At 51.1% G+C, this 9852-nt stretch overlaps 1 pseudogene; it reads right to left on the bottom strand.

The window, feature by feature from the left end:
• Positions 1 to 6563: 6563 nt before the first annotated feature.
• Positions 6564 to 8400, bottom strand: LOC101968016 (olfactory receptor 1N2-like; annotated as a pseudogene).
• Positions 8401 to 9852: the final 1452 nt, after the last annotated feature.

Consider the following 9852-nt stretch of genomic DNA (forward strand, 5'->3'; position numbering starts at 1 on the left):
TCCCACCCCTTCCCCACACGAAGTCCCACCCCTTCCCCCACAATGCACCCCGTGAGGCCCACTGCGCCTGCGCCCGAAGGCCCCCATGTGCTGAGGCACCAGCCGTGTGGTGGGTTTCGACCAAACCTGCCCTGCTGCCCCTGGGCCCTTGGGCGGCCCCGTCGGCCTGCTCCCTCACAAGGCCCCGCCCCTTGACTGTAGGCACCTCAGGCCCTCCCAGAGGACCCGCGCATGCAGGCCCCTAATGAAGCTGCCTGTGACCGCCTCAGTTCCCGCCATTTTAAGGGGTCGCGAGGCTCTACTTTGGCCAGTGTGGACAACCACTCATATTACCGCCTGCTCTGAATTACCCCGTCCTGGGCATGAGGCCTACACTGCTGAGGGCACCCGCCCCCAGTCTCGAGTGAGAGCCTGGAGCGCCTGTGGACCATACAGAGAACTGGGGGAAGCAGGGTCTGGGGTGGAACTTGGGTCTCTCCTCAGCGGCGGCAACGACACAGCAGGCACAGGCAGCCACGCTGGGGACAGGACCTAGGACCTGTTAGGCACCCTTGGCTCTCGGGCTGAGAGGACAGTGTCTGGGCAAGACGGATCGTGCCAGGAGAAGCTGCTGGTGGCCAGTTCTCCCAGGCCAGAGGGCCAGCCTGAGGACATCAGTCCGGGTGATGCAGATGTGGTGAGCCATTGCAAGTTCATCACCCTCAGGGAGGACTAATGACCATGGTCATGTTACAGCCCTTTCAGTGTGGAGGTAGCGTTTCTCCATCAGTCTGTCAATGCCACGCGCCTTCGTAACAGATACAATAGATGAATACAATCTCCAGAGCAAAAAACAACACTACAGTGTAGTAAAATGACATTTTTATAGCTTTAAAAAAATGTAGCATATATAACTAACATCTGAGAGATGCCCACAGTTAACAACCCCCTCCCCCCAAATGGGGCATTATAACAACCAGCCCTCAGGAGCCCAGAGGAGCTAAGCCACGGCACACCAGTGTCCTACTCCCACCTCTCTACATGGCCCTTTCATTAACTGCTTCTCGGCTGCGTATGTTAGATTAGAATGTGCCGTCTGTTCCCTGCTGTGTCTGCATACTGCTGCAAGGGTAGATGCAGGCATCCGGCAGCTACATGAGGACGTCTGCGTGTATCAGTCGGCATGCATCTGCAGGTAACATAAGCCTCACTGGCCAGCTTTTGCACAGGGACTTTAACGCAGAGATCCAGTTGCTGACGAAATCATTTGAGGAGCCAGAACCATGGCATGTAGGCCAAGACTCTGACAATGATTCCCAAAATACCACAGAATGACCTGCCTGGGGAGCCAGAACCCGCACCACAAGAGGATGGTAGCGAGATCAGGAACCTGCTGACCCTACCATTGCTTCTGGGAATACACCCCCCACCCCATCATCCAAGTACTGTGTCAGGAAGGTTCCCCTCTCTCTAACTGCGAGTCCCACAGCCACTCTGCACCTGCTGCATCTGAACAGCACGTAAGAAACGAGGCCTTAGATCCCATCCTGAGTTAGTAAACGTCTAGCGATGGGCCCTTGTGAGGTGGGGAGGAGCCCTGATTTCTGGCGCTTGCCGGAAACCATGTCCTGCATGCACTCCCAGCTTGGCCGACTTCAAGCTACCAATAGGAGCTCACTGGGGGCACAGGTGACAAGAGATGGTCCCCATGGGCTGCCTGTCACCAGCAGATAGGGGCTGGCTCCAACACACCACTGCTGGCACCAGCTTTTACCCCACAGTAGGAATCTCTGCTAACACTGCCGTGGAAATGTGAATCTTTGCGCGTTGCAGAGAGAGAAGAGGTAGCACCGTAGGGGTCAGCTAGGGATTTTTATGAACCATTTCCACAGAGCTCTTAAAGCAGAGGGTCCTGGAGGTCCTTATTTTCAGAGTCTTGTTGGAGTATAAGCTCGAGGTGTCAGCCGGAGTGCATCTGTGTGTGGTTGTCATGGGCATGAGAAGCCATGCTGCACTGAAAGTCCATGGGACTGGAAATTGAAGGTTCGTCACTCTGGTGGTTTTCCTGGGCAAGCCTCGAGGTCGGGGTGCCACCATGTTCAGTCTCAGCAGGGAGTGGGAAGTGGGAGGTGTTCCTCCTTTTGTGGGTCTTAGGTGAGGGGGTTACGACTGGTAAGGCTGATAAGCTACCACGTCTGGTGTTCCTGATATGATTTGGGGTGTCCACGTATCCAGGTGCACCTTGATTCAGTTTGGTAACTTGCCACGTATAGGTTGTTTATCAGTTTGTGCCTCATGGTTGCGCTGGGCAGATGGTGGTGGTTTACTTGTACGAGCAAGGGCCAGACTCATTCTGCCTTATACTCAAAATGGAGTAGCGCATGGCACACCACTGCTTTTAAAAATGGAGCAACTCAGGTTTAGACACAGAAAACGGAGCAACTCAGGTTTAGACACAGCCTGAAAAATGGCTGTTCTATACATTGTGGAGTCACTGTGAGCGGGGCATAGCCTGCTCTCCACACAGCTTAAGCTCCAAATGGCTCACTCAAGCCCTATGTAGACTGCAAAATGATCCTCTCGAGGTCCAGAACCTCAACTGGTGCCGATAAAATCCTTCGTGTGCACCCTGGTGGGACTACCAACAATGGCCCATCAACCATTTCCAGTGACCTCATTTTCCTCACCTATGAAGCAAGTTTTAAGTAGCCACAGTTGCAACAGGAAGGAAAAGGGCAACTGCCCTGGGATTTAATATCTCCAGGCAGCTGCAGGACCTTTCTTGTGGTTCCAAGTACAGGTCCGGCAAGTTAGGAGAGTGTGTCAGTCCTGAGCCCTTTCCTTGTCACCGTGGTTCACTTTATGCTTTGACTGTATCCCTTGTTGTTCTAAAACTCACAATTTTTCTTTAACTCTTCCCAATCTTGTCCTCCATGACCTGGTCCTCCGTGACCTGGTCCTCTGTGACTGGGTCCTCCGTGACCTTCTCCTCCATGACCTCCTCCTCCATGACCTTCTCCCCGATCCTCTCCTCCCTAATGTCTGCTTTCTAATCTCAGGGAAACTGAACTCCTCTGAACCACCTCTTTAAAAACTCCCTGCCCCACCACCCCTGCCCTTGGGCAGAATCATGGTCTCTGAGAGAGGAGTCAGTCCCTGGGTTTCTCTGTTGCTGGCAAAGCAATCAAACTTGTTTTTCCTTTTTGTCAAAACAGTGCCCCATTATTGGGTTGGCATAGGGATCAAGGTCCCAGCTTTTGGTAATAATACCTCCCGGGAGGGAAAAGGCTAGGCTCCACACACTCGCTGCTGCTCCAGAATTATCTGGCGTTAAATTGGGAGGAAAATTGGTTTTATTCAGAACAGGCTCTGAAGGAAGCTGGAAGAAGCCTGTTTGTTTCAAAGTTTGCAAAGGTGTGGGACCAAAGGTCTTTGAAAGTGGAGTTGAGGAAGAGAAGGACTTTGTGAAGGCAGGTAAGGGAGGGAGGGTCTTGATGACAGGGGAGAGCCAGGTCATTATGTTCTGAGGCAAGGTGTGGGTGGCACTGTGAAGGAAAGGGAGGGAGCAAAGAATTCTCTGAGCAGTGAATGGGGTGTGATAACTTCATGAGCCAAGAGGGAAGAGATGGTGAGAAGAGATGGGGGAGGGAAGGTCTTTGTGAGGGAAGGTGAGGGAAGTCAGTATTTTTCAAGAGGAGGGGAGGGACTTTAGTGCTTTGCTAGAGGCAATGCGGTCTGAGAGAAGGCCTTTCTGAGGGCAGTTGGTGGAATGAAGGATTTGGTGAGGTGAAGTGAGGGGTGGAAGGACACTTTGAGGGGAGGTAAGGGATATCACTGCTTGTGGCTGGAATGGAGGAGGGAAATCTTTTGTGAGGAGAGCAGTGACAGGGAAGGCTTTTGTCAGGGGAGGTGGTCCAGGGAAGAGATGTTTGAAGGAAGCTCAGGAGGAAGCCTAGGAGATGGGGAGGGAAGGGAAAGAAGGACTCTGCAACCATAGGAATTTGGGGAGAAAGGGAGAGTTGTTGAGTCTCAGAGGAAGTCACCCAAGAACCATGAAAACGCAGGAAACACCCATGAACCACTGAAAGGCAAAAAGCACTGGTGAACTGTTGCAACTCCTGAGGGACACAAAGGGTAGGGAAAACTAGTCGGGAACTGCAGAACTCTAGCCTGGCACCACCACCTCTAGTCCAGCCCCTACAAACTGTCGTCCTCTAAATGTTAACACACCACACCAACAGGCAGCTCACTTCTTTCCCTCTGGGGATGGTCTGCATCCAAATATTCCTTGCTTTACCCCCAAGGCATATTTCTGTCTTGAGATTGCCCCCATCCTCCCCTGAACATGTACCTACTTTTCTAAATAAGCCTTTCTCTATGCCTTTGTCGGCCACAGGCTGAAATTCTTTTCCATCAGGTATGCCAAGAACCCCACTGGTCCTGCGTCAAGTCTCCCCTTCTCTCTGGGAACTCCTCAGACCCTTCTTTGGGGACATCTCTCCTCCTGTGACAGGAGGATCTGTTGGGGATATAGAGGCAAGGCAGCCATTAGTGTCAGAAGGCAAGACCTTTGTGAGAGGAAGTGAGTGACACAAGGTCTCAGCAAAGGGAAGCGAGGGGTATTAGTGCCTTATGAAGGGAGACGAGTTTGTGAAGGCTTCACAGAGGAGTCGTGATGGAGGGAAATTATCATGGTGCCCGGTGAAGGCAGATGAGACAGGGAAGACTTTGGCAAGGGAGGGAAAGCTTTTGTGAGCTGGCAGAGGTAACCAAAAGACAAGCTTGTTTCCTGGTCAACCGGTACGGGGCGGGGCGGGGCGGGGCGGGGGGGGGACAAGCCAAAAAAATGACTTTTGATGCACTACAGTCCCCTCAGGGATGGCTGTCAAACCCAGCTGTGACAGGAAACCATCCTCCTGACGGACAGGGTTTTAGGTGTTGCACCTGCTCATATACCGTGTATGGAAAGAGAAGTGTCTGGAACTTAGAATACACCGTAACTCAGGAGCAGGGGTAAATGGCCTGGCTTTTTGGCCAGGAACCTGGAAATTTAGGCTCTGAAGGTCAAGGAGCTCTGGTTCACAGAGGGGCACACTTCCAACATGGTGCACAGGAAGCGTCTCACTGAGCATGAAGTGCCGACGGCCATCTGCTCCCTTTGGGTACCACATGCCTAGACTCCAGCAGGCAAGGAAAGGAGTCGTGATGCCGTTGTGAGATGCAGACTGTCATACAATATTGGCTACAGGGAATGGCCTTGTCCTAGATCCCCTGGTGTCAATCTGGGAAACTGATCTATTTCTACAGAACTGCTCATTTCATCTGCATTCAAGGTAGTTTTGCAATTTCAACATTTAGTTTCCGTCCCTTCTCTCCTGCGTGATTGTATCTGCTTTTTGTTAAGTCAGCTGATCCTAATCAGACACCCATTTCATTGTGCCCAGAGATGCACTGGGCCAGCAACTCCCACAGGGCCCAGCAGGCACTCGTGGCCTCTGCTCTGGGACATCTGCAGGATCAGCCGAGACATCTGAAGCAGGTGGAAGCCAAATCATCCGAGAGTCCTTCCCTCACAGGTCTTCTGTCTGTGTGCGGGAGACTCCAAGGCAGGCCCTGTGCACCAGAGATGCCCTCAAGACCTCTCCACCGTGGCAGCAGCCCCAGGGCAACCCAACTTCTTACAGGCAGCTCAGTGCTCCCAGAGCCCTATTCCAGGGAACAATCGAGAAGCTTCACTGCTATCATGTCAAGCAGCATCGACCGACCCCACTGTCCTCCAGCCGTGGAAGCAGTACCAGACCTGCTCACATTCAAGGGGGCAGGGTAGGGGAGGGACACAGACCCCATGTCTCAAAAGGAGGCTGTCAAGGCCAAGGTGTAGAACACATGAGATGGACCCTCATCCTGTCCATCCCTGGAAAGACACTCGGCCATACAGTTATCATTATCATATGCACGGGTTTAGAGGGGCGTGAATGTCATTTCATCTAGGACTGTCCTTTGCAAAGTCAACAAGTCCGGGGCGTGGCTTGGACACGAGGAAGACAGCCATGTTCAGCCCAGGAGTACAGAAAGGGCACCTGTACTTTCCTCCACTTGGCTCACAAGCCTAGTGTTTGGGCCATGAGGTCAGAGCCCATACGTCTATTGCTGCCCAGGGACAGGAGCACCTCATTGTGCCTGTTGTTCTTGAGAAGTGAAAGGAAGCTCTTGGGCTCCATCCAAACAGTTCCTACCCCTGGGGGCTGCAGAAGGGGAACCCTTCTCCGAGCCTCCGTTTGCCTACCTCTGGGGACCACACAGGGCCTAAGTCGGTACATATACAAATTCAAGGGACAGGCAGGACTCCAGACGGGTGGTGAGGGACATGGGACATACAGAATGCCCGGGAATTACGTCCCCAGGGCCAGGAACACCAAAGTCAATCTGGGAGTGCTGGTTCATTGAGCAGATGAAGGTGGAAGACAGCAGAAATGTGGGACACAGCCAGACGCTTGGGAGATGGGTCTTGAGAGAGGGACAGTACCCTCCCAGTGAAGGGGAGGAAAAGACAAGGCATCCTGGCTCAGAAGCAGAAGTTGGTGTCACCAAAACCAGACATTGCTCCAAATGAAGAGGCCCCTCAGGGCCCCCTTCATGTCCTTATTCCTTAGGCTGTATATGAAGGGGTTGAGCATGGGAGCCACCACTGCATATAATAGGACCGTGGCCACGGAATCCTCAACTGTGTAAGACGAGGAAGGCTGCAGATAAATCCCAAACAGGGTCCCATAGAACAAGGACACCACCGCAAGGTGAGAACTACAAGTGGAAAAAGCCTTCATCTTGCTCTGAGAAGAATGCAGTCTTAGGATGGCTGAGAAAATGCGCATGTAGGAAAGAGAAATCAGGAGGAAGGGGGTCACAAAAAGAAGACTCCCCAGGGTATAAACAACCAACTCATTGACATGGATATCTGAGCAGGAGAGCTTTAGCAATGCATAGAGTTCACAGAAAATGTGTTGAATTCTGACACTTGCACAGAATGACAGTGTATCCATAAGCAGGGTGTGGACCAAGGGATAGATGTTAGTGACAATCAGAGCCACATTCAAGGAGGTGACACAGAATTTGGGGCTCATGGTTGCGGCATAGTGAAGAGGGTGACATATGGCTACGAATCGGTCATAGGCCATCATCGCCAAGAGGACATTGTCCAGTTCTAGAAATAAAATCAGAAAATACATCTGAGTGAGGCACCCAACATAAGGGATGGACTGGCTCTGAGTCTGGATGTTTAGCAGCATCTTTATTTAGTACAGTGACAGAGGTGAAGCAGACGTCCACACAGGATAGACTGGCTATAAAGAAGTACATGGGCGGGCGTGTGGAGGGTGGGGGTAGAGCCGATAGTCAGGATGATGAGGAGGTTCCCCACCACCGCGACCAGGTACATGGATAGGAACAGGCTGAAGAGGAGGGGTTGATGTCCAGGCACCTCTGACAGTCCCAGGAGGAGGAATTCTGAGACGATGGTTACATTACTTCTCACCATGGCTTCCGGTTTCTACAAATTCACATTGGAAATACATCCATCAACACGACCAGAGGCAGTTTGGGAAAGCACGCACGACACCCATGTCACTGATGGAAATCATGCTTTGTGATGCTTATGGAAGGATCTCCAGCCTGGGGTAGTCAGGACAAGAGAGTATGGGGACCCTACAGGCCACCAAGTGTCTTGAGGGTGCTGCTGAGGGCTGAGGTCCTCCGTGGGACTGACCTTAGTCAACCCACCTCCTGCTTCCTGGGGAGGAAAGATCCAGGCAGAGAACTGAAGGAAAGTTGGGGGTTTTTTTGGAGGGGAGGGGGAATGGGTAGAGGCAACTGTGTAAGACTTGTCTCAGTGGGAACTCTCAAAAAGGACCAAGGTTGACCTCCATGAACCATTTTGCTTGTCCATGTAGAGGTGTGAGAGATGACTATTACGTTAAAATTGTGTGTGTGTGTGTGTGTGTGTGTGTGTCTGTGTGTGTGCATGTGTGTGAGAGACAGAGAGAGAAAGTGTGTGCTCAGACACAGGCACATTATATACTTGAAGAAGATATTCATCAAAATGTTAACAGGGGTTATCTCTGGGATGTGACTGTAACTTGCATCTTTCTTTTTTATATTTATATTTTTAGTTGTAGTTGGACACACTATCTTTATTTTATTTATTTATATGTGGTGCTGAGGATCAAACCCAGGGCCTTGCACGTGCTAGGTGAGTGCTTTTACCGCTGAGCCACAACCCCAGCCCCTTCCTCTTTCTTAATACAATAAACATGTATCGGTTTTCCCACTGTGCTGTATTGATGTCAACAAGTCTTCCAAGAGGATTCTGTGAAGGGCAACTCTCACACAAAAGCACAATTAGGGGCTCATACGCAAACGGGTGTATCATGAAGCCCACTGGATTTGAGAATACTCCCTTCCCCATTCTGAACATTTCTGAACAGCGAGCTTTCTGGCCTAGCCACTTTCTTCCCCAAGTGGGATCCTGTGCCGCCCAGTGACAATAAGCATTTGTGTCCTACGAATGGAGAAATAGCACACTGGAAGCATCTCCACATAGTAGTTGGCCCAGGAGTTGTATCAAAGCAGTTTCTGGGGCTACATGCTGAGGCAGCAATGGCATGGGAAAGGCCTGGGGTTCCATCCAGAGAGTCAGTAACCAGAGGCAACCCAGGAATATCAGTTTAGGGAGAATAGTAGAAGATTTAACAAAAACAAATACACAGCACCACGAGTGGCATATGACTGGCTCAAAGAGACTTTCCCAGTGAATTTAAGAAATGCAGCCTATGCTGTTGACAAAAACTGCCATCTGAGCAGGAAAAAAAAAAAAAAAGGCTCTGATGCTGCAAGGAGAAGCACTGCAGAAGGAGAAAGCTCCGGGGCACTTCCCAGCAGATGGCAGCGAAAGCAGGGGAGTCCAGTTAGAGAGCACCTAAGTGTTTAAACTGTTTGTTTGGGACATTGGAAATCCCTGAAGTTCTGCGCCCCCCCCCACCCCTGCTTTCTGTGCATTTGATGTGCTCTGGGTGTGTGTGCACCCGCTGGCGCATGCATACCCACAATCCAACAGCCACCTATGCCTCACTTGTCACTGGATTGGTGGACACCGGAGCCTTAAGTCCATCTGGGCTAGGAAAGAGACTGTGACATGGAAGGGCGGGAAGCTCCAGGAGGCAGTGGGAGGTGCCGCTGCCTGTCAGCAATGCAGGAAGGCGGAGGGTGCTTTCTTTTGAAATTGGTGTCTGAACTCTGTGATAAGGTGGAAGGTTGGCAAAGAGTGGAAGTGGGATGGGTCTGGGTCTGGGTCTGGTGGAAGCTGCTGCCCAGGGCAGGCTGTGGGGGCGTACACCCCTCCCCCATGCTCAGAGGTGTTTGGAGGATCTACTACTGAGACCTGGGCCCTTCTCCCCACACCCCTTGCAGCACATGGACTGAGGCTCTGAGAACAATGGGGGTGTTGCCACCTGCATGGCTCCATGGGCCACCTGAGAAGGAAGATTGTATTGTAAGTATTCCATTATTATTACTGAATTCTATTTTTATCTTTAAAAATTTATTCTAATTAGTATTACTTAATTTATCCACTTATTCTATATTATTTCTCACCCACTTTTCTTACTTGTCAGTGGAGTTTATAGGTCCTTATTGATAAGTTATCTCTTATTTTTTTGAGACACAGTGTGCCCTTAAGTGACCAATGCCACAGTTCCACTGGTGACTACTCTCTCCTCTCCAAGTTGTGCTGCTGACCAAACCTAACACTTGATCCCACTGGTTGTTTGTTTTGATGCAGAGAATCATCTCCAGCACAGGGCACATTGTAGAGAGACAAAT

The sequence above is a fragment of the Ictidomys tridecemlineatus genome, chromosome X, assembly GCF_052094955.1.
Source record: "Ictidomys tridecemlineatus isolate mIctTri1 chromosome X, mIctTri1.hap1, whole genome shotgun sequence".
Taxonomy (NCBI): domain Eukaryota; kingdom Metazoa; phylum Chordata; class Mammalia; order Rodentia; family Sciuridae; genus Ictidomys; species Ictidomys tridecemlineatus.